This window comes from Canis lupus, chromosome 12 (assembly GCF_003254725.2).
Source record: "Canis lupus dingo isolate Sandy chromosome 12, ASM325472v2, whole genome shotgun sequence".
NCBI lineage: Eukaryota > Metazoa > Chordata > Mammalia > Carnivora > Canidae > Canis > Canis lupus.
In genome coordinates this window covers 11,023,676-11,048,408 of record NC_064254.1, presented here as the reverse complement: position 1 = coordinate 11,048,408, position 24,733 = coordinate 11,023,676, and the positions used below count along the sequence as shown (strand labels likewise).

Below are 24,733 nucleotides of genomic sequence, written 5' to 3'. Positions count from 1 at the left end.
TTATGAGAGCCTCTGGGCAACATTCATGGAGGTCAAGTTCATGGTGAAAGGGAGGTGGCCTAGAAAAGGAGCAAGAGTTGTCTCCTTGCCTTTAGATGAGACTGTCTCACCCATCAGGGAGTTGAGACTGTTGCCTGCCTAAAAGGCTGAGGAGAGATCTTCTGTCCCCAACCCCCACCCATGGGAGTTCTACTCTTTTGGGATAGCTTGCAGCCCAGGGAGGTAGGGTAGCTTTGCTGTGAGCTTCACCTCTGTGAGAGCCTCTACCATCTGAGGGAATCCTGTGATTGATAGTCTGTTTTCCAAGGCGTTTTTCTCTCTCTCTAGAGATCTGTGGAAAAGTTGGGGTAGCCACAGCTTCCTTAGGCTTGGCCCCACAAATGATGCCTCACCCCATCCCTCACTGGGCTTCTTCTTTACAAGGATGTCACACTTGGTTTAGGGCATTTCCTGCCTTTTCAAGAGAAGAATGGCACATGCCACACATTTTACTTCCCTGGAAACATATTCTCCATTCCCAGCTCTTTTTGGCAGAGCTCAAGGGAAGAAGGGAGGCTACTGGCAGAAGGGACAGTCTGCATGGCCCCTGTGGGCTGACATGCATATGCCTCTGGCAGCATTGCTAGTCTGGCTAGACCCAGGCTCAGATTGGCCCAGAACTTCAGGGTCGGGGGGAAGGGCAGCCAGCACCCAGCCAGTGCCCCTAAGGAGGTCAGACCCTACCCTGGGCTCTGAATCCCTTCTTTTTCTTGCTGTGGATTTGTACCATCCAATTGCCCTTCATCGTCCTTTGCCTGTGCCTTTGGCCTCTCTGACTTAGTAGTTCACAGTTGGGGAGCTTTTTTGGGTGACCCACAGGGGACCTGGCCACTCCATGGGGGTGATGTGCTTCATTCAGTTGATCTGGAAAAGGAACCTCCAGCCTCCTACCTGCAAGGTACATACAGGTGTGTGGGAAGGAGGGATGAGAGTTTGTGGATGTGCCAACCTGCTGTTCTCTGATTTGCCCCTTAGTCCCCATTTCCAGCCTTGTCTCTTTCCACCCTTGCCCCTTCCTGGCATCCTTGCCTCCCTCACTCTCTGCAGTCTACAAAGCAGACACATCCTTCTTGTCTGTGCCCTTCTCTGGGAGAGTCCTGTCCTCTCCTGCTTTCTCCAGGCTGCCTCCTTTCTGTTGGCCATCTCCCTATAATTTGTTGCTAATTGCCTCTTTCCCGTTCTTTTCAATGCTGAAGCTTATACAATTAAGAGAGTTCCTTTACTGTCAGTTTAACGGAGTCCTAGAAGGGTTAAGGGATAAACACGTTTTTGGTCTTCCATTTTTAAACCAGAAGGCCTATGGTGTAATTTAACAGCTTCAGAGGATACCATGTTGCGCCTGTACCTTCTCTGGACCCGGCCTTGCATTTTACACATTTATATTTTGCCCCTCTACCACCTTCCTATTAAAAACGGCACACAGGCGTCCTTGTAGTAAAGCTTAAGGCATAATCATGCTGATTTCCTGAGGGGGAATTTCTGCAAGTAGAGTTTTTGTGTCAGAGGATATGCAAAACTCTAAGATGCTTCTGGTATAGATTGCTAAATGTCTAAATGTCTCTTCATAAATATGATACTAATTTTCATTGCCGCCAGCAGTAATGAATGTGCCCACTTCTCCACATTCTTGTCAGTGCTGGAGATCATGTAACATATGTTTTTGTGTATATAATGTGAACATTCTACAGGATAGACTTCTGGGTCTAACTGCATGCACAGTAAAGTTTTGATAGACGTTGGTCAGCTTACCATCATGTAAGCATGCTTATTTCATCCACATTCTTGCTACACTGCACTAGGATCTAAAAAATATTTTTCAGTTTGATAGGTTATTGCATCTGCATTTTATCCATTTCTCCCAAGGTTTACAATTTTTATGTATTTGTGCCCTTTGTATTTCCTCTTTCATGGATGGCCTGTAACCTATTTTTTCTTTGTCGTTTATCATTTTCTTATTTTTTTTATAATAAATTTATTTTTTATTGGTGTTCAATTTACCAACATACAGAATAACACCCAGTGCTCATCCCGTCAAGTGCCCCCCTCAGTGCCCCTCACCCATTCACTCCCACTCCCCTTCCACCACCCCTAGTTCGTTTCCCAGAGTTAGGAGTCTTTATGTTCTGTCTCCCTTTCTGATATTTCCCAAACATTTCTTCTCCCTTCCCTTATATTCCCTTTCACTACTATTTATATTCCCCAAATGAATGAGAACATACAATGTTTGTCCTTCTCCGATTGACTTACTTCACTCAGCATAATACCCTCCAGTTCCATCTACGTTGAAGCAAATGGTGGGTATTCGTTGTTTCTAATGGCTGAGTAATATTCCATTGTATACATAAACCACATCTTTATCCATTCATCTTTCGATGGACACCGAGGCTCCTTCCACAGTTTGGCTATTGCAGACATTGCTGCTAGAAATATCGGGGTGCAGGTGTCTCGGCGTTTCATTGCATCTGAATCTTTGGGGTAAATCCCCAACAGTGCAATTGCTGGATCGTAGGGCAGGTCTATTTTTAACTCTTTGAGGAACCTCCACACAGTTTTCCAGAGTGGGTGCACCAGTTCACATTCCCACCAACAGTGCAAAAGGGTTCCCTTTTCTCCGCATCCTCTCCAACATTTGTGGCTTCCTGCCTTGTTAATTTTCCCCATTCTCACTGGTGTGAGGTGGTATCTCATTGTGGTTTTGATTTGTATTTCCCTGATGGCAAGTGATGCAGAGCATTTTCTCATGTGCATGTTGGCCATGTCTATGTCTTCCTCTGTGAGATTTCTCTTCATGTCTTTTGCCCATTTCATGATTGGATTGTTTGTTTCTTTGCTGTTGAGTTTAATAAGTTCTTTTTTTTTTTTTATGATAGGCACACAGTGAGAGAGAGAGAGGCAGAGACATAGGCAGAGGGAGAAGCAGGCTCCATGCACCGGGAGCCCGATGTGGGATTCGATCCCGGGTCTCCAGGATCGCGCCCTGGGCCAAAGGCAGGCGCTAAACCGCTGTGCCACCCAGGGATCCCAATAAGTTCTTTATAGATCTTGGAAACTAGCCCTTTATCTGATACGTCATTTGCAAATATCTTCTCCCATTCTGTAGGTTGTCTTTGAGTTTTGTTGACTGTATCCTTTGCTGTGCAAAAGCTTCTTATCTTGATGAAGTCCCAGTAGTTCATTTTTGCTTTTGTTTCTTTTGCCTTCGTGGATGTATCTTGCAAGAAGTTACTGTGGCTGAGTTCAAAAAGGGTGTTGCCTGTGTTCTCCTCTAGGATTTTGATGGAATCTTGTCTCACATTTAGATCTTTCATCCATTTTGAGTTTATCTTTGTGTATGGTGAAAGAGAGTGGTCTAGTTTCATTCTTCTGCATGTGGATGTCCAATTTTCCCAGCACCATTTATTGAAGAGACTGTCTTTCTTCCAATGGATAGTCTTTCCTCCTTTATCGAATATTAGTTGACCATAAAGTTCAGGGTCCACTTCTGGGTTCTCTATTCTGTTCCATTGATCTATGTGTCTGTTTTTGTGCCAGTCCCACACTGTCTTGATGACCACAGCTTTGTAGTACAACCTGAAATCTGGCATTGTGATGCCCCCAGATATGGTTTTCTTTTGTAAAATGCCTATCATTTTCTTATTGATTTTAAGCTCTCTTTATATATTAAGGATATTAATATGCATGTGGAAATTACTTTTTAATGTTGTTGATATTTAATTTTGTTTACCCTTTTTTGATAAGTTTTATTTATTTATTTTTTTAAATAAGTTTTAAACAATAAAATTGATCAGTCTGTTGCCTTCATGGGACACTTCCAGGATCACCTGGGCTTCTTTTACTTCTTCAGTTGCTGGGGCCCAAGTGACGGGCTGGCTGCAGATGTCAATGGCTGAGTTCCAGGTGTGGTCCTCAATTCTTTCAAAAGGAGAGCCAGGTCACCACTGCCAGTTCTCTGGAACTGCTTAGCTCCATATGGGAGTGGGAGGTTGGTCCTGGGGAAGAGGCAGCCCATGCCTGGGACTCAGCATTATTTGACTTGGGGAGTCACTGGCTGGAGTGTTTCAGAACCCACCTCACATTGGGGTGATCCAGAGGCAGAGGTGAATGTCGTGAGGGGTATGGACATGATTCAGACTAGCAAGGCTCCAGATCTCTCATGCCACTAAGAGCTGGCCTTAGGGGGCAGTGTTGCTCACTAGGGCTGGTCAAGAGGAGGGGCTGTTCTTGTCCAAATCTGCTCTGACTGAGCCAAAAGAAAGTCAGGACAAGACCAGTGGGACCAGAGCTTTAAAAGGTTCACAGGAGTTGTTTGACTCAGGCTTCCTGTGATAATAGCATAGGATAGCCTCAACTGCTATAGGACAATGCTGGTTCAGTGCAGTGGCTTTATCTTGCAATTTGTGTTTCTCCTTGGTGCTTACTGAACTGACTTGCCCCCTTCCTCCACATTTATCAGATTTAACCCTGGTGAGACAGGCTCAGGGAGGAGGCCGACTGGGGTGGGTGCTGGCAAATTGCTCTCAGTGGCTGTTGCTGAGCCAGGGCTGGGGTCTTCCAGGGTCGAGGTGGCTTGGAGCCTCAGTTTCCCCAGCCAGTCATCTATGGGCTAGACATAAGATCAGTTTTAGAAATGTGTGAACAGTGCAGAAGGGATGCTTTCAGCAAAGTAGGTCTTTCAAGACACATTAACCAAACCTCAGAGTGGCCTTTAACTACTCTGCCTACAATGGAGTGGCTATTCAGATGGATAATTACACATTTCCTCCTAAAAATGAGGGATAGGAATTGGAATATATAAAATTGTGACCGTTGCAAAACTGCTACTTCCTTCTACCCCTCAGACACACTAGGCTCACTCCCAGCCTTTGCCCTACAATACCCCCACCCTCTACCTGCCCCACCCTTCCCCAGACCCAGCAAGCCTGACTCCTTTCTGACACATAGGCCTTGCTCCGGGTGCGTCCCCCTGCCCCCCTTCCCAGTATGTCATTCTCACTCGTGTTACTTTACTCTCTTCGTAGCAGTTACACCATCAACAATAATAGTAAGAGCTAATATTAAGGAGTACCAACCATGTGCCAGACAGTGTTGTAAAAGCTGTCCATGTACGAATGCTTCTGATCCTTACATCAACCCTATGAGAATATTGTTATTTCTGTTTTACAGCCAAAGAAATCAACTCCCAAGAGAGGCTAATGCACTAGTTTGACACCAGGATTCATCTGTTCAGTTGAAGTGTTTACTGAGCACTTATTATGGACCAGGACCAGGCTCTGTGCTAGGTTTCAGAGACAGAAGAATGAGGAGGTCACCATCCTTGTAATCAGGTTATTAGGAGATTCAGATCATCAGGAGAGTGTTCCAGATGAGACTGGGTCAGTGACTCCTTTCTTAGGCCCTTGGCAAGTTGCTTATACAGATTCACACAGGTTTATTTTTCCATCTATAAAATATGACTAGAGGAACCCATACACCCTCCTCCTCTAGGTTCTTAGGTTTGTTGTTGAAATCACTTGGAGACATACATACGCAGAAGAGATGCAGGGTGTCATTGGGCATCCTCCCTCTGACACAGGAGATAGCAAACACATTCTCCCTTCCCACCTGAATATAGGAAAGATAGAGAATTAGCCTCTATCCTGGCGGCACTAAAAGTTTTTATCAGATGCCACTGCCTTCTCTTACGTGTAGACATTTTATAGTATCTCAGGGGGTTCTTAAATGTCTCAAAGATTCCAGCTAGAATCTCAAAATCATTTTTTGGTCTACTGATGTGGGAGATGCTATACTTCTAGAACTGGTCGATAGGAATTATGGTATTTAGGGCTGCAGTTCCATCTGATTAGAACTGTTGAGTTTTATTGTCCAGGGACCCAAAAGTCTCTTGCATAGTGATGGCACTTTTTGAAGGAGGTTGTTCTGATTCATCATTAGGCTCCCAGTCTGGCTGTTTAATTTCAACAGGTGGTGTTTTTCTGGAACCTAACGTAAGGGCACTGCTTTGCTTTCTATGGTTTTTGCCAAGACCATAGTTAAAAACAATCCTATGGCAATAGATGAGATATTGGTGTGTGTTAGAGAAACAGCTCTCTGGAATTGGCCTTCTTGTTCCTTGTCATTCTCTTGAGATGAACTATAAAAAACGAAGCAACCAAAACTTCAAAGTAAAGTGAGCCAACATGTCTGACCTCATCTTCCTAAATGGTATGTAAGAGGGTACTTTGGTCTCTGGTTCTTGCCCTGCGCCCCACCCACATTTCTATCATTCATCGTTTGTTTCCTGTGTCCAATTTGTTGCACGATCTGTTAGTAACCAAACATGCCCTCACAAGCTGGGGAATATCTCCAGAATCCTAAAGCAATTAAGTTATAATCTCCCACTTTCCAGAAGATCCGGGCATCAGGCCTGCACACTCTGGGAAGATCCAGGTGCTACTGATTCTCTTGTTTCATTCATATGCATTGTTACTATCCTAATGCAGGCCCCTATCACCCCATCCATCCACTCATCCATCCATTCATCAATCTGTCCATCTACCACCCATCCATTCAGGGGGGCACTTATTATGGGCCAGGCCCTGAGCTAGGATCTGGTGGATATAAAGGTGAATAAGTCACCATTCTTGCCTTCAAGAGATTTCATACAGTAATAGCAAGAAACATGAGTTTCAGGGAAGTGTTCCAAGCTCAGATAGTTGGGGCTTACTATTCCCATTACCAATAAAAGGCAGGGTTTGGTCAAAAATTTAATAGAGGTTATGACCCTATACCTGAATCTTAAATGACAGCTAAGTGCTTACCTATATGCATCTTCTCTTCCTTCATAACTCCTGGGCCTCTCATCTTTCCACAGATATTAAGCATCTACTAGGAGCAAGTCCTTTATGTCCCTACCTTCTCCATCTTTGACATTGGCTCACATTCTACCCATGTCATTTCTCTATAGCTTCAAGCATGTCACTCGATCTGAAAGTTTTAACTCCTGAGCCTGCCGTTTGGATCCTTCCATTATGTTGTCCCAACCTCATGACCAGCTTGTTTCTCATTTCTCCTGTGACCAAGGAGGGCTACACATTGTCTCTGAACATGTCTCAAATGCTGCTTTCTCTTGTTTGTCTAATTTCACTTACCCTTCAAGGGCCAATCAAGCCTCCCCTGTTTAGGAAAGCCTGAGGAGGGGGGTAGGGGTGGTGTTGTTGCGTCGGGGCTTGGGGCTTGGGGCTTGGTTGCATGTTTCACTGGATGCTCCTCAGGCCAGGCCACATTGTATCTTTACCTTTGTAAAGCTATCTCACTTCTTTCTTCCTATTGATGGTATTTAAAAAAATTTTTAAATATATTCATGAGAGACACAGAGAGAGAGGCAGAGACATAGGCAGCAGGAGAAGCAGACTCCCTGTGGGGAGCCCGATGTGGGACTCAATCCCAGGACTCCAGGATCATGACCTGAGCCAAAGGCAGACGCTTAACCCCTGATCCACCCAGGTGCCCCAGGATAATGGGATTCTTACTTCATATATCTTGGTTCTCCTCTTTGACTAAATGCAGGGCCTGCATATGGAAGTCATCCATCTGTATTTATTAATGAAATCTGGGGGGTGGAGGGACAAAGATACACATTCTTTCTCACTTCTTCCTGGCAGACCCTTCATTCTGCTACAGAACTAGAGAAGCTCAGAGTTACTCTCCAGGTATCTAATCTACTTTTTTTACTCTCACATAATAGAGAGTGTGAGAATATGTTTTGGTTGTCCTCTCTTTGCCCACCTCCTTCAAGATCCATTCTCTGCCTTGCTGTGTCTGGGGAGGCTGGCCTCTGCATCAGCTGGACTCCTCTACTTACCTTCTGGGTTTAATTAGGTTTGACTAATAGGAGATGCCAGCAGGAGATTCAAGAATAGGAGGAAAGAAAGGTTGGAATTTTAATCCTCTTGCTTCCTCTCTCCTTTATCTGCAAGCAGAGGCTATCTCTGCTTTGGCTGTCTTTTTTTTTTTTTTTTTTTTTTTTTTTTTAATAGCCTTAGACCCTCTCCCAGAGCTCTAGCCTCATTGGGCTCCAGGAACCGGTTCCCTCCCCTTGCTCTTCAGATTTAGGGGCAGTAAGGGCATCTTGCTGGTGTTAGTGTTTGAGTGCTGCACCATATTTTGTTGCTTCTCTTAACCCTCCCCACAGGTCTGTAACTGGTCTATTCGTTAAATTATTTTCATTTAAACCCTTTTGAGTGCCATCTATACTATGTTGCTCAGTCAACTTGCAGGCTTACTTATTTATCTCAGCAGTCAACCCCATGAATTGATCTGTTTCATTTTCTTTCAAAAGTTTTTTTTTTTTTTTCCTGGGGAGTGTTCACATTCAGAAGATTTTATAAAAATAACAGTCTCTTGTCCCCTCCTCTCCCTAATCCAGTCCCACTCCCTTGGGGCAATCACTGTTAACTCAATGACTTCTTTCTGCCACTTATCTCCATATTTGAAAATAAGATACTTTTATTTCACTCAGATTTTAAAAATTATCAGCTTACTTCCTGTTGTGATAGGTGATGATTTAGCTCACTCATACCACCCTTCTACCTCCCTCCCCACATCCTCACAACATAGTTGTATTGTTATTTATAGTTCCTCTATTTGGTTAGCTTTATAAGTGAGATTATTGCTGTTGTATTTCTTGTCCATTAACAACAGTATTTCTTGATTCTCTCCTCAGTAAGATGAAGATATTAGTATTCTTACTTAACCTACCTTCCATTTTCCAATTTTGGTCATCTCTATTTTTACCTTTACAATAATGGTGATAGCATTTACATTTTTATTTTCTAATTGCCATTAAATCTTCTCTGCCTTATCTGTAAGTTGATCCTAAAGACTGAAAAAGCAGCAGATATGATTTGTCTTACTGTGAATATGTAAATCATAAATTGTGTGTATTGACAGTCCACCATTGGACATACTTGTTTGGTTTGCCTAGTGATGTTTTTTAAATTTCAGCCAATATTTTAAAATAGAATTTTAATGAAAGAGTTAGAATTTAGGATATTGTTTTAAAAGTTGGAAGCTCTGGCACATATGGTCTGACTTCCCAAATGAGAACCCTGTGTGAGGATGCCTCCTTTAGGATGAGCATGCCTACCCAAGTTTGCCACAGCCCCCTACACACTCATTCAGTGTATGCATGCGTTTGACTACCTGACCTGCTCTGATTATTAACTTAACTTTCACCATGAAGGCATTTAAGTGTGTGATCCTGATGCCTGATCTATTATTCTCTTTGGAGCCAAGTAATAATATATTAGGAGTCTTTTTTTTAAAAAAAAAAAACAGGTTTTTATATTTCCAAGGGTGTCTTATTGCCTTTTTTTTTTTTTTAACCATTTGTTGTTATCATATTGTCATTTTTCTTCCTTCCAAACTCTCCAGCCAGTTGGGTATTTTGTGTATCCTCCCTTCTTTCCAGAGCCTCTATTCTCCTCAAGTTTGATCTGGTTGCTCTCTAGGCCTACTATACAGTTGTCAACTGGGATTTTTCCTTCACTGTTTTACTAGGTTAATTCTACTGCTTTATGGGTCTCATATCGTTTCTTTGGTCCATTCAGTTTCTTTAGAGAAGAAAAGCTATTTTTTGCTGGGGGGAGTAGATACCTGGCTGGCCTATGAGCCACCCATGGAGGATTCAACTCCTCTGACTTCAGATTTCATATAATTCCCCCTGTTCATCTTCATATCTGATTCCTGTCCTCCATTGCCCTGAGTCACAAGCTCTTGGTCAGGCTGTTGGACTCCCGTGATATTCACATCCACTCTGGGCTCAGGCTTCCTGTGCCTGCATCTTCAGTTTCTAATCTTCCATAGTCTGTTTATTTTCCACAGAGTTGTTCCAGTCTCTTTCCTAGTAGCCTTTACCTATTCCCTTTGTTATTTGAAATGATGTCTTTTTTTTATCTTTTTTCTTTTTTTTCTTAGAGAGAAAAAAGTGTGGTGGAGAGAGGGCAGAAGGGGAAGGAGAGAGAAAATCTTAAGCAGGCTCCATGCTGGGCATAGAGCCCAACATGTAACTTAGTCTCACGACCCTAAGATCATGACCTGAGCCAAAATCAAGAGTCAGACATTTAACTGACTGAGCCACCTGGTGCCCTGAAATGATATCTTTTAAAAATTTTCTTCTTTCATTGTTATAATAATATGTCCAGATGAAAAGGTTATAAGTGAATGCAGTTAATGTGTGTTGTCTGTGTTCCATCTAAGAAACATGGAATCTGGGATGCCTGAGTGGCTCAGGGGTTGGCCGGCTGCTTTCGGCTCAGGTCATGATCCCAGGATCCGGGATTGAGTCCCATATCAGGCTCTTGCGAAGAGCCTGCTTCTCCCTCTGCCTGTGTCTCTGCCTCTCTCTCTCTCTCTGTGTGTGTCTCTCATGAATAAATAAATCCCCTCCCCCCCCAAAAAAAAGAAGAAAGAATGAAACATGGAATCTTAACCCTTCTTAAATCTGTTTAAAATTTTTGCCTCTATCACTTCAAGAGGTAATAGGCTAAACTCTCCCTCATCTAAGTGAGCGCTTTGAATCCTAAATTTACCTTTTTTTGGGATTTAGGAGAGATTCCCTGTTGATAATATTACATGCCTATCCAGTCCATACTTTGAAAAAATGATTAAATTTAGATCTTGTATTAACACTGTTAAGGCAATGTTTGCTGCCATAATCATCTGCTGATTTGGGAGAGTTTAACATGATTGGTTATTTCTTGCCCTTATAGCAGTCAAATGCAAGTGTTCTGGTGTGCCTGGCATTCCTCCATGAGGTTATTCAGAGACCCAAGTACGTCTGTCTTGTGATTCTGCTGTAGTTTAGAGGATACATTGTCATTGGGGGCAGTTTCACACTCAGGGGGGCCAAAAATTAGTTCCCAGGGGCAAAAGAAATCACATTCCTTACATAAATATCACGGATATGTACATGGTACCTAACCAGATATACGGTGTCTCTGTGGTATAATTTCATGGAGGAAGGCAATTAGGAAAAACATGTCCAAAAAGGCTCCTTTCTGAGGAATGACGATGAAGAAAGGATGAAAACACTATAGGCCCCGAGGGCCCCTGGGTTCAGGTGGAAGGGAGAAAAGAAGGTAGTAGAAGCTCGCCCACCTCTTAACCAGCATGACCCCAAGACAGCATATGTCCCTGGGCCCTCATTTCATTGATGAGAATTAGTCATAGGGTCCCATCTTGCTGCAGGAAGAGCTGGCACATGGAGTTCCTGACTGGGCAGCTCTTCTGAGGGATGCCTCTCACTAAATAATGGGGAGCATGGATTTTGTTGGATGTTTGGCCTCCAAACACAGGGGTCAGCAAACAGTCTTAAAGAGCCAAGTTCTAAATATTTTAGGCTTGTGGGCCATATGGTTTCTGTCACAACTACTCTGCTTATTGTGGCTGAAGGCCTCTGTGGACAGTATGTAAATGATGGGTGTGGCTGTGTTCCATGAAAGCTCTCTTTATCTAAATAGGGAGCAGGCTGTGGTTGGCCAGCCCTGATACCTGATGACCAATCCGGAGCTTTTTGGTTCTCCACATGTCCTCTGCTTCTCAGGCCTGGAGCTTCCCCTCAACTGAGTGAAGGCGAGGCCCTGGTTTTCCTGTGAGAAGAATTAAATGGAATATGGCCCCCAACCAAGTGAGGTGTAGAAGTTCCATGTGTGGAGAAAGAGAATATATTTTGATTGTATGATATTAAGTCATCCCCACATCTAACCTTCCCAGCCAGCTGACATGGCAGGAGGCAGAGTCCTTGGCACAGAGCAATAAGTGCTCAGAGATTGGTGATCATTGCTGTATTCTGTGCTTGGGGGTCACTTAAAAGTACCTGCATTAGGTAAGTCCGTGGAGGATATGGGTTTCTGTTTTTCATAACATTTGGGAATGTACCATAATGTTCAGTGAATTATTATCCAATAGTTAAAGCTAATATTTACAAAGAGCTTTTAATAACATGACAAAATGCTTATGTTAGAAACAGGATACAAAATTATGTATACAACATGATCTCAACCATAGTTGCTTAAAGTTTAGAAAAAAAAAAAGAAAGAAAAGAAATATTCTCACAAACTGATGGGATTATGAGGAGTATAGTATTCCTTTTTATTTTATGTATGTTTACTAAAATATTTATGGTCACAGTGCCAGATATCCCACCCCTGGCACTTGGCAGAGGTTTTTGGGGCTTTGAGGGAAATCCTGTGTCAGGGCAGACAACCAGAAGAAGGGACAGCCTGCGCCCCTCTGGATACTGTCAAGGATTACTGGGAAGGCTCAGATTTGGGGGGGACAATTGATGGGGGGGTGGGAGAGTCAAAAGGTTAAAAGGAGACCCTTTCTCCAGCTTATGTAATTGCTCTAAGGAGAGAAGAGGGAAGAGAGAGAGATGGGGCTCAGCAAATGAGTTCCTGGCTGCTTGTCGTGTGAAGAAAACTGATGTGAACGACACTTTCCTCCTCTGCTTCCTGCCTTGCTTTTTTGTTCTTTGTTTCGTGAATAATGTGAATACAGGTTCCTCATACTTGGAGTTATTTTTACAAGGTCCCTTCTCTGCTTTGGATGACTCAGAGCTGGGGCCTTCTCTTGAAGATGTTCCTTGAGAAGCGCTAGAGAAGATGCTGAGCACTGGGCCATCCGGGGGTCAGGAGTGGGGGTCTTGCCCCTGACCTGTCCTGGTCTTCTTTTTCTCTTGGAGCCACATCCACTGCAGGGAGGAAGTTGGGGCTGGAAGGAAGGCCTTGCGGAAGACAGACACTTTTCCTGTTTCCTGTCTACCCAGCCAGCTCTGGCTTTTCCTCTAGGGGACACGATCAGGCCTGCTTGCCAGTCTTCAGGCGACCACATGCAACTGTCTCCAAGGACCACATGCAACTGTCTCCAAGGTGGACGCTGCAAGCCTCCAGGAGACAGACCATGTTCACAGGCCCTGGAAGGCTGGTGGCTCTAGTCTAAAGGCATGAAACCTGTCTGATCAGGGGTCACCACACACCAAAGGGAAAAGAGGATGATAGGAACCTGTTGTCCTGTCTCCCACTGCCCCTACTGCTCCTATATTCCTAGAGAGCAGAGGCTGCATCTCTGTTTCTTCCAGATCCCCACATCCAGCACTAAGACCTAGCAAATGTGTGTCGGATAGATAAATTAATGAAAGAGAAGCCCCTTTCCTTGGGTAAAGCTGAATTACCTGGACATGCCTGTGGTTGATGGTAGATTCTGCATCTGCTCCAGAAAACATGCGTGCACAGACTTCGGCACATAGGCTGGAAGTTATGGTTACTACTCTTAGCATGGGTGTCATCTGGTTTGACCCCTCATAACTACTCTGAAAGGCAAGGTCTTGTTTCCATCTTACAGAAGATCCGGGAGATAGGGTGGCATGCCCAGTGTTGGGCAGCTAGTAAGAGGCACAGCTGGATTATTCTGCCCTACATCTGCTGACTCCATGGCTATTTCTCTGACCCCATGTTGCCCTGAAGCCTGAGAAATCCCAGAAGTAGAAGCCTTCCTGCTCTTGGAAGAGACTCCATGCACTCCTTCGTTCTCAGCTGCAGTGCCATCCTTCCAGGAGAACCAGTCCTTTCCCTTCGGCTCTGCCTATGGCGGGAGAGTGGGTCTCAGCCACTTGCTGCCCAGCAACCCTTGGAAGACTATGGTGGGAAGGCCCCTCTCAGACTCCTCTTTTCTGATGGCTTTGAGGAAAGGGGAACTATTGGAGAATGCTCCTTTTTTCCTCCTGCAGAGCTTCCAAACCCCAGCTCCCTTTCCTGCTGTCTTTCCTTAGATCGCACAGTCCCCATCTTAAAACTCAAGTTGACCATTTGGAACTCAGAGTGCATTTTCCCATACAGGTAGCTTGAACATGATGCTTGGTCTGCCCATGATATATCTGAGACAGAATGGGAATAACATTGGCCAAGTAGCTAGTATTAGTATTAATGATTTTGTTGACTAATTAATTAATAATGTCACCACCATGTCTTGCCTGGAAGACCACAGCAGTCTCATAACTGTGCTTTCCCTGTGTACTCTTGTCACCCTATAGTTTGTTCTCTCTGTGAAACATTAACCAAGTCCCATTTCTTCTCTGCTCAGAGCCATCCAGTGGATTCCTGGCCCTGCCACGTGACCCCTGCCTGCCTTGCTGACCTCTCTCCCAGCCCTCTTCCCCCTCCCCCAAGTTTGTATCACCAGAGGACCGAGCACCCACTCTTCTCCATGCCTGGGACTCTCTTGCCTTCTTGAATTGTCTTGTTCAATTTCCATTCATTCAGATCTCTGCCCACATGCCACTTTAGGGGTTGACCTTCCCTGATCACTCTTCAGAGGGGTGACCTCAGGCATCCATCCCCTTCACCGCTCGATCTCCTTACCCTGGCTTATTTTCCTTCCTGACACCATTCCCACTCTTCCACTGCTGATGTGTTTGTTTCCTTGTGTACTGTTGGTCTCCTCTTGTAGAAAGTCAGCTTCACAGGGCAGGGACCTGGTTTCTTTGATTTATTGCTTTGTTTCTGACACTAGAGGAGTACCTGACACATAGTAGGTGCTCAGTAAATACTTCTGAATAAGTAGATGCATGAACAGAGGAATTAATATCTATATCTATTGGGTAGACTGTGGTTTCCCATGGAATTAATCACACATTCCAAACAACAGTGCCAAAAATGAATGCCTACTTTTCCCAGTCCTTAGGATTCCAAGTGGAGGGACTTCATTTTAAAAATGAAATCATAGATTATTCTGGAAACCAGGACTTCTTATTGTTGCATTCTTGACAAATATAGACACCTATTTGCCTAGGCAGTTGTTCTCGGGGTTCTGAATTTGACAAAGCGGGGGCTTTGGGGCACTTTGATCTTATGAGTCTCCTACCACCAGTTTTACTGAGAATGGCTGTGTTTTCTTGATTAATCTAGAGCAGAGTTTCTCACCTCAGCACTACTGACATTTGGGACCAGGTCAGTCTTTGTTGTGGGGACTGCCTTGTGTGCTGTACAAATTTTAGCAGCACCCCTGGCCTCCGCCCATTAGATGTTAGTAGAACCCCTAGCTCTGACAACCAAAAGTTGTCTCTGGACATTGCCAGGTGTTCCTAGAGGGGCAGTAATCAGTTGGGGTTGAGAACTACTGCTCCACCATATGCTGGAAGCTCCCCACAGCAAAAAATTATCCCACCCCAAATGTCACTAGTACCCAGATAGTGATACTCTGCTCTAGAAGAATGCTTGTCACACGCAACTCTAAACAGTGATGAAAACGTTCTGTTCTGTGCAATCCAGTATGGTAGCCGCTAGCCACGTGTGGCTACTGAGTACTTAAAATGTGACTAGTTGGGGATCCCTGGGTGGCGCAGTGGTTTGGCGCCTGCCTTTGGCCCAGGGCGCGATCCTGGAGACCCAGGATCAAGTCCCACGTCGGGCTCCCGGTGCATGGGGCCTGCTTCTCCCTCTGCCTATGTCTCTGCCTCTCTCTCTCTCTCTCTCTCTCTCTCTCTCTCTCTCTCTGTGTGTGTGTGTGTGACTATCATAAGTAAATAAAAATTTTAAAAAATCTTTTAAAAAAATGTGGCTAGTAAAACTGAAGAACTGAGTTTTTAAGTTCATTTCATCTTAATTAATTTAAATTGAAAGAGCTGCTTGTGGCTACCATGTTGAAAAGCACAGCTGGAGAGACCAGGGCTGCTCACACTTCAGTAGGGCACACAAATCACCTGGGGATCCAGCAAGCCTGTGCCAGTACAAACTTGTTTTGAACTCTCCTGTCTTAAAACTTAGTGTGATATTTTGCATGGTATTGCATTGTATAGCTGGGCCTATTTTAATTAAAAAAAAAAAAAATTAGCAGGGGTTCCTGGGTGGCTCAGTCAGCTAAGCATCTGACTCTTGGTTACGGCTCAGGTCATGATCTCGGCATCATCGGATTGAGTCCCACGGCTCCTGCTCCTGCTCAGCGCAGTTTGCTTGTCCCTCTCCCTCTGCTCCTCCCCACCCCTGTTTGCATGCGCTCTGTCTCTCTGTCTCTGTCTCTCTCTTTCTCTCTCTCTTGAATAAATAAATAAAATTTTAAAAAATTAGTAGATTTCAGCCCTGATATTTACATGTATTTCAGCAACATATCAGGTTAATTCTGTGGCTCTGAGGATAAAGGTGATAAAGCAGAGTGAGAGGACAGAGGTGCATTGGGGAAGGGTATGTGTGGGGAGAAGTTAATGAAAGGAATAGTATTCCTCTCTAACAATGAGGATTTTGTTTCTCTCTTCCGGAATTTTCTCAAATTTAATCTCTGGAGTGAAAAACAACATTTAAATGCTACATTGTAGACACAAGCAAAGGGAGCAAGGTCCTACTGTAAATCCCTGGGCCACTGCAAGATTGGTCTAGGACATAAGCCCAGCACCCACGACCTCCTTAAGTCAGCGGTTCTTAGCCTTGGCCACATATTACAACCACTTGGCAAGCTTTAAACACTATTGTTTAATAGGTTTGTGGTAGAACCCAGGCATCTGTGGTTTTCTAAACTCCCTAGATGATTTTGATGTGCTATTAGGATTGAGAACTGCTGTGCTAGCCTATGGGACACAATGGTAAAAAAAGAAAAATAGACATTGCCCATGCCGTACTAGGGCTTACAGTCCCACTAGGGAGACCAACTTGCTAATCACGTAATTAATTGATTGCAACTGTGATAAGTACTGCTGCACAGTTCTATTTCTAGAGAGTCAGAAATCTCACTGAAGCTATAACCTAAAAGGTTGACTAGATGTTTATGAGGAGGGGGCTAGGAGGAGAGCATCATAGTCAGCGGAACTGGTACGTGCAAACGCCCTGGGGTAGGAAAGAGCTTGAGATGTATGCAGCCCTAAAGACAAGCTGGCTGGGGCCATGAGCAAGGGGACAGCAGGCTTGAGGCTGGAGAGTGGCTGGTGGCCTGCTGTTCATCATCAGTCTACAGTGAGTCCATCTGATATGTTCTTGGTGTTTGAGCTATTCTACTATTGATGTGAATGGCCCAGCTTCTGTGTTCTGGAATAACTGGGTGCATGAAGGGTGGATTAAATGGCCCACCTCTGTCTCATAGTGATCTGGGCAGGACATTCTCCTGCCATAAGGGACAGCTATTTTTTTCTCAACCTCTGCAGAAGTGGGAATGGGGCACCAAAAGAAGAGAAGAGATGTTTAGAGAGAATGAGACTCCCCCCGCCCCTGCCCACCCCATCTCAAAAGCTTCCAGACCTCCCCTGGCTATTGGGGGAATGTATCTCATTTGAAATTAGATCCTCTACTGTGCCACTGTTGTCTCTGCCTAGCGTTCATTTGATGGAATGGTTGGCCCCCCAAGCACCTGGAATCTGAGATTTCTTATTGCATCAATTATCTTCATACTGTTTCTTAGCTGTTCTTAAATTAAAGCTACAGATTGAATCTTCCTTCTCCTCTTCCCCTCTTTTTCCTTCTCCTCCCCCTCCTCCTTTTCCTTCTTTTTAAAATCTGTGCCAATTCCTAATTTATTGGGGGTGGCAGGGAGGGATTTCTTCACACTTCATTTGGACCTGCTTCCCATTTCAGAGGCTCTCTCTTGTATATCCTGTGTCCCCACCTAAACCCTCCCCCAACCCATCAGGGCAGGATGTAATCTCTTTCTCTTTTTCTTTTCTTTTCTTTTCTTTTCTTTTCTTTTCTTTTCTTTTCTTTTCTTTTCTTTTCTTTTCTTTTTCTTTTCTTTCTTTCCTTTCCTTTCCTTTCCTTTCCTTTCCTTTCCTTTCCTTTCCTTTCCTTTCCTTTCCTTTCCTTTCCCTTCCCTTCTTTTCCTTTCCTTTTCCTTTTCCTTTTCCTTTTTCCTTTCCTTTCCTTTCTTTCCTTCCTTCCTTCCTTCCTTCCTTCTTTCTTTTTTTAAGATTTTGTTTATTTGTGATGCCTGGATGGCTCAGTGGTTAAGCATCTGCCTTCAGCTCAGGGCATGATCCTGGAGTCCCAGGATCGAGTCCCACATCGGGCTCCCTGCATGGAGCCTGCTTCTCCCTCTGCCCATGTCTCTGCCCTGATCTATCTATCTCTCTCTGTCTCTCGAATAAATAAATAAAATCTTTTAAAAAATGATTTAGTTTATTTATTTGAGAGAGTCAGTGGGCACAGTGGGGGAAGGGGCAGAGGGAGAAGCAGACTCCCTATTGAGCAGGGAGTCCACGGGGGCTCAGTCTCATGACCCTGGGATCATGACCTGAGCTGAAGGCAGACAGTCAACCGACTGAGCCACCTAGGCACCCCAGGACCCTCCTTCTGTGGTTTGAGCCTCTCGGTACCCATTTAAAGTGTTTGTTTCTGTATATTAATTTTTTTCCTTCCCCCAGATCTTTTAATCTTTGTTTCCCCCTTACCTCTGACTATAGTGTGGTATGTAAGGCGGCATCTGTCACCACCAGTGTACACAAGGGAAACTGAGGCCCAAAGAATAGTGTGGGGCAGTGGGAAGATCCTGGCCTTGCCTGATGGCTTGCTGGCTGCAGATCCTTGAAAAGGCACACTATCTTCCATGGCTGTGTCCTCCTTGGTTGTACAGGAAAGAGATAATAAGATTTCTGTCTCATGGGGTGGCATGTGGTAACAGAGTAAAAAGGAAGGGCTTCCGGCTCCAGGTTCTGGCATTACCACTCAGTTTTGTGGTCTTGGGCAAGTCAGCAGGCCTCAGTTTCCTACTTATTCAATTGTGATACCCACAGTGACTCTGCAGGATTGTTGTAAATATTAGATTCCATCGCTGGGGAGTCCCAGCACCATGTCTCATCTGTGGTAGGATGTGGCAGCTGTTCCATCTCCTCTACCATCTGGGACTCAGCTGTTTGTCCAGAGGAACCCCAGTTGTTAGTGGTGGGTGCCCAGAGCTCCTGGGGCAGATCTTCCCATAAATCCCCGGAAGGGCATCTGATTCCTCTTTGCAATTGAGACTGGGGCAGGTGAGATGTGACTTAGTGAGGGTTAGTCCTAGCGTGGAGTGGAACTTCCAACCGGAGACTCAGCAACGTGGCTGGGAAGCATTGAGGGTACACACCAGGAAATGGTAAATCATCAGGACACCTGGCTACTGATGGGTAATCTCTGACCCTTGCAGAGCTGCCGAATGCTCCTGCTGTGGCCCCAGTAGTGGCTGGGAGATCATTTCTTGGACTCCCATTGATTTTCACATTGAGGGAGGGGCATGGCTCTCCTTGCTCCCCAATCGCTGGGGTGCAGAGTTGGTAATGCTGCCCGATTTGGGGTCCTTTAGGAGCCAGGCAATGTGCTTCTTGCTGATCTCCTTGAGACCCCTGCAAGGAGGCTTCTGTTTTAATAGAAGAACAAGGACCAAATGGCTGGTGAGGGATGGAGTCAGATTTGAACCCAGGTCTCCTGGGCTCCAAGGCTCATGTTCCAGGCGTGAAATTGTATGAATTTTCTTAAAGTATCACCCCCCAGGATGCTTCTCCAGCAGTAATCTTAATAATGGAATGCTCATCCACATCCCCAAACCCACACCCTTGTCTATCTTCTCAGCACTGACCAACTAATTTTTACTACCAGCCAAATTGAATTTAGCCAAGTCACCACTGCTGAAAAGGAAATAGGTAAGAGTGCCACAAACTTGGTCTAAAATTGGAGGGAAAGCAAAGTGGCTCCTATATTGGATGCCTCGTGCCAGCTTAGGATGAGAGAAAATTACACCTTATGTGTGTATATATGCACCTTATATTCCTGGCTTGCCATGGGTAACTTCTCGGGCTCTTGTGAAAAACCTGCACATGTTTAATGCTTGCCTTGGATACCACAGTGACTAAAGTGTGGTGTGAGACCAAGAACCAATTCAGTCCTTATTACAAGCCTCCTTTCATAGCTAGAACGTGCTGTGCTCCTCCTCATCACAGGACTTTTGCAAAGGCTGTTTATTGCACCAGCAACACTTATTCTCTCTTGCCCTCTCTGTTTTGCTTCACTTATGTGTTCTTAGGGCTCAGATTAAAGACTGGTCCATTAGGAAAGCACCACTGACCCTTTCCTGTGCTAGGTCTACCCCTGTCTCATGTTCTTATAGCAGTAGCCATATTTCTTTAGAACATATCACTGTTAGTTATTTCTAATTTGTTAATGCTTGTTTCTCCCACTAGACCATAGGCTCCATGAAGGCAGGGACTGCTTTGGTCTCACCTGTTCTTTGCCTAGTGCCTTGCCCTTGCACGGTACATATTATCATTCAGTCACCATTGAATGAATGGATGGAGAGATGGGTTGAGCTAGTGAGCCTCACTTCCTCTCCTTTACCTACAGACAGTATTTTTTTATTTTATTATTAACACGGTAGGAAGGTTATAATTACCTCCTTCCATGTCTATGTTGGGCCTCCTTGAAGGAGAACCCATCGTGAGAACCGTGGGAGGCCAACCCAGCACCTGACGTACGGTAGATGACCAATAGCATTTGACTCTCTGGTTGCCTAAGCATGGCTCTTGCTGTTGAGACACCCAGCTCCAAGGACTCAGGCTGTGGCAGGGGAGCTCAGTGAGACTCAGGACAGCACGTTAGTCATGGACACTGAGTGAAGTATATCCCTGCTTCCCAGCCCATGTCGTGGTTTAGCTTCTTGCTAACGTCTCCTACTCAGGTTGCCAGTTACTATATTGACTTATTTGTACATAAACAGTTATTCCCATAACCTTCTCTTCCCCAACATACAGAGATAATGATATACAATCTTTGTAACATCACAGACATCGCTTCAAAAACATTCTGTTGCTATAGGACTGTTTATGATGTGCTTATCGGTAGAATTTCATGAGCAACAAACTCCCAAATTGCAGATGATTTAGCATTTGAAGCAGGGAGTGAGGGTATATGAGTGTTCACATTTAAAAAAAAAAAAAAAGACTTTGAAAGGGGAAGTTTTTCTTCTGTGGAGTTATCTTCTAAAGTTTAAAATAAGAACTACTTAAAAGCTGAGAGTTTAGAGGAACGAGCACTTTCTCTTAAACATTCAAATGGGTGAAAATGACTTGTAATCTCTCCCTCAAGTATTATGGCAATAGGCATTTAAAGGCTTTTTTTGGAGCTGGCTGTCACAGACAAAGGATTTCTTAATTTAAAAAAAAATCATTTTTTATGGCATTAAATAGTAGGAATGAACACGAGCAGCCCTTTCGACATTTCGGGACTGATTTATTTTCTGAAATGTCCCAGTCCATTTAATAGATAACACTTTGTTCTTCCTGTTCGGGGCAGTTGCTTTGGCTGCGGTCGCCGTAGTTAGGGCTGAGAAGTTTTGACCAGGTTCCATGAGCCTCATGCTCCGGAACCTGAACCCAGCGAGTTCCACTGGCTCTGTCCCGATGCCTTCCCGAATGCTCCTGCTGTGGCCCTCCTTCCTAGAAAGAGACTCTCTGATCTGCAATCCACAGGGTGAATTTGACATCAGCTGTCTTGCTAGCCACCCTCTTAAGGGATCATCCAGATTTCTTGGGAAAGCCTACCTCCGAGTCAGCTTCCCTTGTGATGCTGCTCAGCTGTGGTTTGCGGAATGGTGCTGGCCACAAATCACTCACCCATCCTCGAGATAGTACAGAAATGGCGAGTAAGTGCTTAGAAACCTGTGTCCCAATTGGACAGAGTCATCTGTGGGGTCAAATAGTTGAAGAGGTGGCGCTCTGAGCATTTTTTCTATTTCATTTGTCTACCAGTTCATTTTTTTTTAATTACCTTTTATAAAAGCATTTGTCTGCAGTGGATTGGGAATGAAAACAAAAACAAAGACCACTCAGCCTTCCTGACAGTACTTTGGAAAGTCCTGTGGGGAGCAACTTGCGAACTGCCTCTGCTCCCCTGTGGGACAGGCAGGCTGTTGAATGAATTTGGGGAAATCACAGCACTTACCAAATTATATTGTAATGAAACATGTGCATCTCTCTCTCTCTCTCTCTCTGTCTCTCTCTCTCTCTCGACTGTTTCTTAAAAGCAGGGAGTGCATCTAATACATCTTTTTAGCCTCATTCCTCAGAACCCCTCATGGCACATTGTAGGGCGTGGGAAATATTTGTCTGATCCATGCCTGCCTGCTCCCCAAGGACATGAGAGTGGGTGAGGCCAGCCTCAGGAACTCCCTCAGCTTTTGAAGAATATCCCCTGCAGGCTGGTAATGGAGAGCTAGGAAGAAACAATGAAGGAGTGACCTTTCCTGATCTTTTCCCCCTGCAGAACCAGGACTCCTCTTCCCACCTGCCCAGCAGCATGAGAGCAGCATGACTGGCCGGCCGCAGGAGAAGCCCCCAGAGCCAGGCCCCCAACTCAGCCATCTGCTGTGGAGGTCAAGGTAAGCTTGCTTTCCTTCTCCTGAAAGGTCCAGGCATTTTTATTTTAATGAATTCTCTATGCTTTTGTGATCTCGCACCATGTGCTCGAAGAATGCAGGTTTGCTGGTGCATGGGTAGGCGTAAGAAGTGCATGTCAGCCTTGCAGGGCAAAGCATGCTCGTTGCAGTTAGTAGAGAGGCCAGTGGCAGGGAAGAAAGGGTACCCAGTTGAGTATCTGGAGACTAAAGCTACCATTATTCCTCCACCACCTCCTGAATCTGGGACCTTCGGCAGATCTTTTAGGGATTGTATATCCAGGGAATTTGGAAAGAATGACATTGGAAGGACAGTCTGTGGCCTGGGACTCCCAGGACATCCTAGACAGACTCCTTCCTGTCCCACACAGGGTCGTAAGGAGGGGTCATAAGCATCTGCCAGACCAATTCCTAACCACTGTTGAGCAGTGAATTATTAGAAAATTCTTCCTAACTTGGGACAAATTCTTCTCTATAACTCCTTTTTTTTTTTTTTTTAAAGTTTCTCTGAGCTTTTTTTTTTTTTTTTTTAATTTTTTATTTATTTATGATAGTCACAGAGAGAGAGAGAGAGAGGCAGAGACACAGGCAGAGGGAGAAGCAGGCTCCATGCACCGGGAGCCTGATGTGGGATTCGATCCTGGGTCTCCAGGATCGCGCCCTGGGCCAAAGGCAGGCGCCAAACCGCTGCGCCACCCAGGGATCCCTCTTCTCTATAACTCCTGTCTGCTCTTCTCTGCTCTGCCATTTGGAACCACAAAGCCTGGGCTTTCAGAAACTCTTCCACGTGACTCTGTCTTCAGAGTTGAAGATGGCCGTCATGACTCTGCTTTTCTTGTTTGTATCCATTCTTCCTGGACACTGGCCCCACTCCCCTTGTCCTCTTGTCCCTCTCTATGTTGGGAAGGACTCCAGTGTCAGCCCTGCCAGGTGCTCACTCAACCTGTGCTATCCTCAATAGAGAATCCTTTGGTCAGTACCTCTTAAGAACTCCTTTGTGATAGTGCTAGACTATCTGTGCTAGACTCGAGGTACATCAAGACAGGTTTGGATCCTTGGAGAGAGGCTAATATAAGCATAACTCCTTTGGTGTGCTCCTTTTTCATATTTTATCTCTTTTCAGCTTTTTTCTCAAATGTTCCATGAGCACTTGGAAGAAAATGGGTATTCTCTAATTGTTGGATATAGCTTTCTACATATGATCGTCAAAATAAATTACTTCATTGTACTGTTCAGATCCTCTCTAGTGTGCCTTTTATATTTTTATTTGATTAATCAGTTTTTGAGAGAAATATGTTAAAAATCTCCCACTGGATTTGTCAGTTTCTCCTTGTAGCACTGAAATATATATATATATAATTTTATTATTTATTTATTTATTCATGAGAATACAGAGGGGAGAGAGAGAGAGAGAGGCAGAGACACAGGCAGAGGGAGAAGCAGGCTCCATGCAGGGAGCCCAATGTGGGACTCGATCCCAGATCTCCAGGATCACGCCCTGGGCCGAAGGCAGGCACTGAACCGCTGAGCCACCCAGGGATCCCCTCTGATTCTTTTAATGAATCTCAGATTATTTTCCTTCTGCTTGAAGTAAATCCTTTAGCATTAGCCTTTAATGAGAGAGAGAGTCTGGTGGTGGCAAATTCCCAAGTGTTTTTTTTCTGGTTTGGTTTGGGTTGGGTTTTGGCTTTGGTTGGCTTGAGAACATCTTTATTTTGCTCTGTTTTGAAAGGTGGCTTTACCAAATATATTCTCTTGGGTCTCTGAAGTGATTATTTCGCCACTTCTGGCTTTGAAATTGCTGTTGAGACGTTGGCTGTCAATCTAAATCCTGTTCCTGTGTAAGTGACCTGGCATTGCTCTCTGGCTATGTTAAAAACATCGTTTTCTTTGGTGTTCTGCAGCTCCCATTACCATGTAACTAGGTGTAAGTTTTTTTGTCTTCAGTCAGCTTGGGTTTTGTTGGGATTCCTAGAGCAAAAGTTGGGTGTTTTTCAATAGTCCTGCAAATTCCCCACCCTTCCTTCTTTGAATATTGCCATCTTTTCCTTCTGTCTCCTGTCTTCTTCTGGAACTCCTGTTAGACTTCTGATAGACCTTCTATCTCTGTTCTCTGTATCTCTCAACCTCTGTTTTGTATTTTTCATATTTATCTCTCTGGGCTGACCTCTGAATCATTTCTTCAGATCTGCCCTCCATTCAGTCCTGTATTCCGGGTTTCAAACGCTCTTTAATCCACCCACTCATTCCGTCTGTTTTCCTTTTGGTTGTTTTATCCATCGTTTCTAGAAGTTCCAGCTCATTATTTTTCTTCTTGGTGATTTTT

General features: G+C 44.5%; 1 protein-coding gene across 1 annotated transcript in view; it reads left to right on the top strand.

The window, feature by feature from the left end:
* TRERF1 (transcriptional regulating factor 1) overlaps positions 1-24,733 on the top strand; it is a 206,502-nt gene that overhangs the window by 117,394 nt on the left and 64,375 nt on the right. The window contains 1 exon segment of the mRNA XM_025418797.3: positions 22,278-22,392. The gene's annotated coding sequence lies outside the window, so the exon portion shown is untranslated.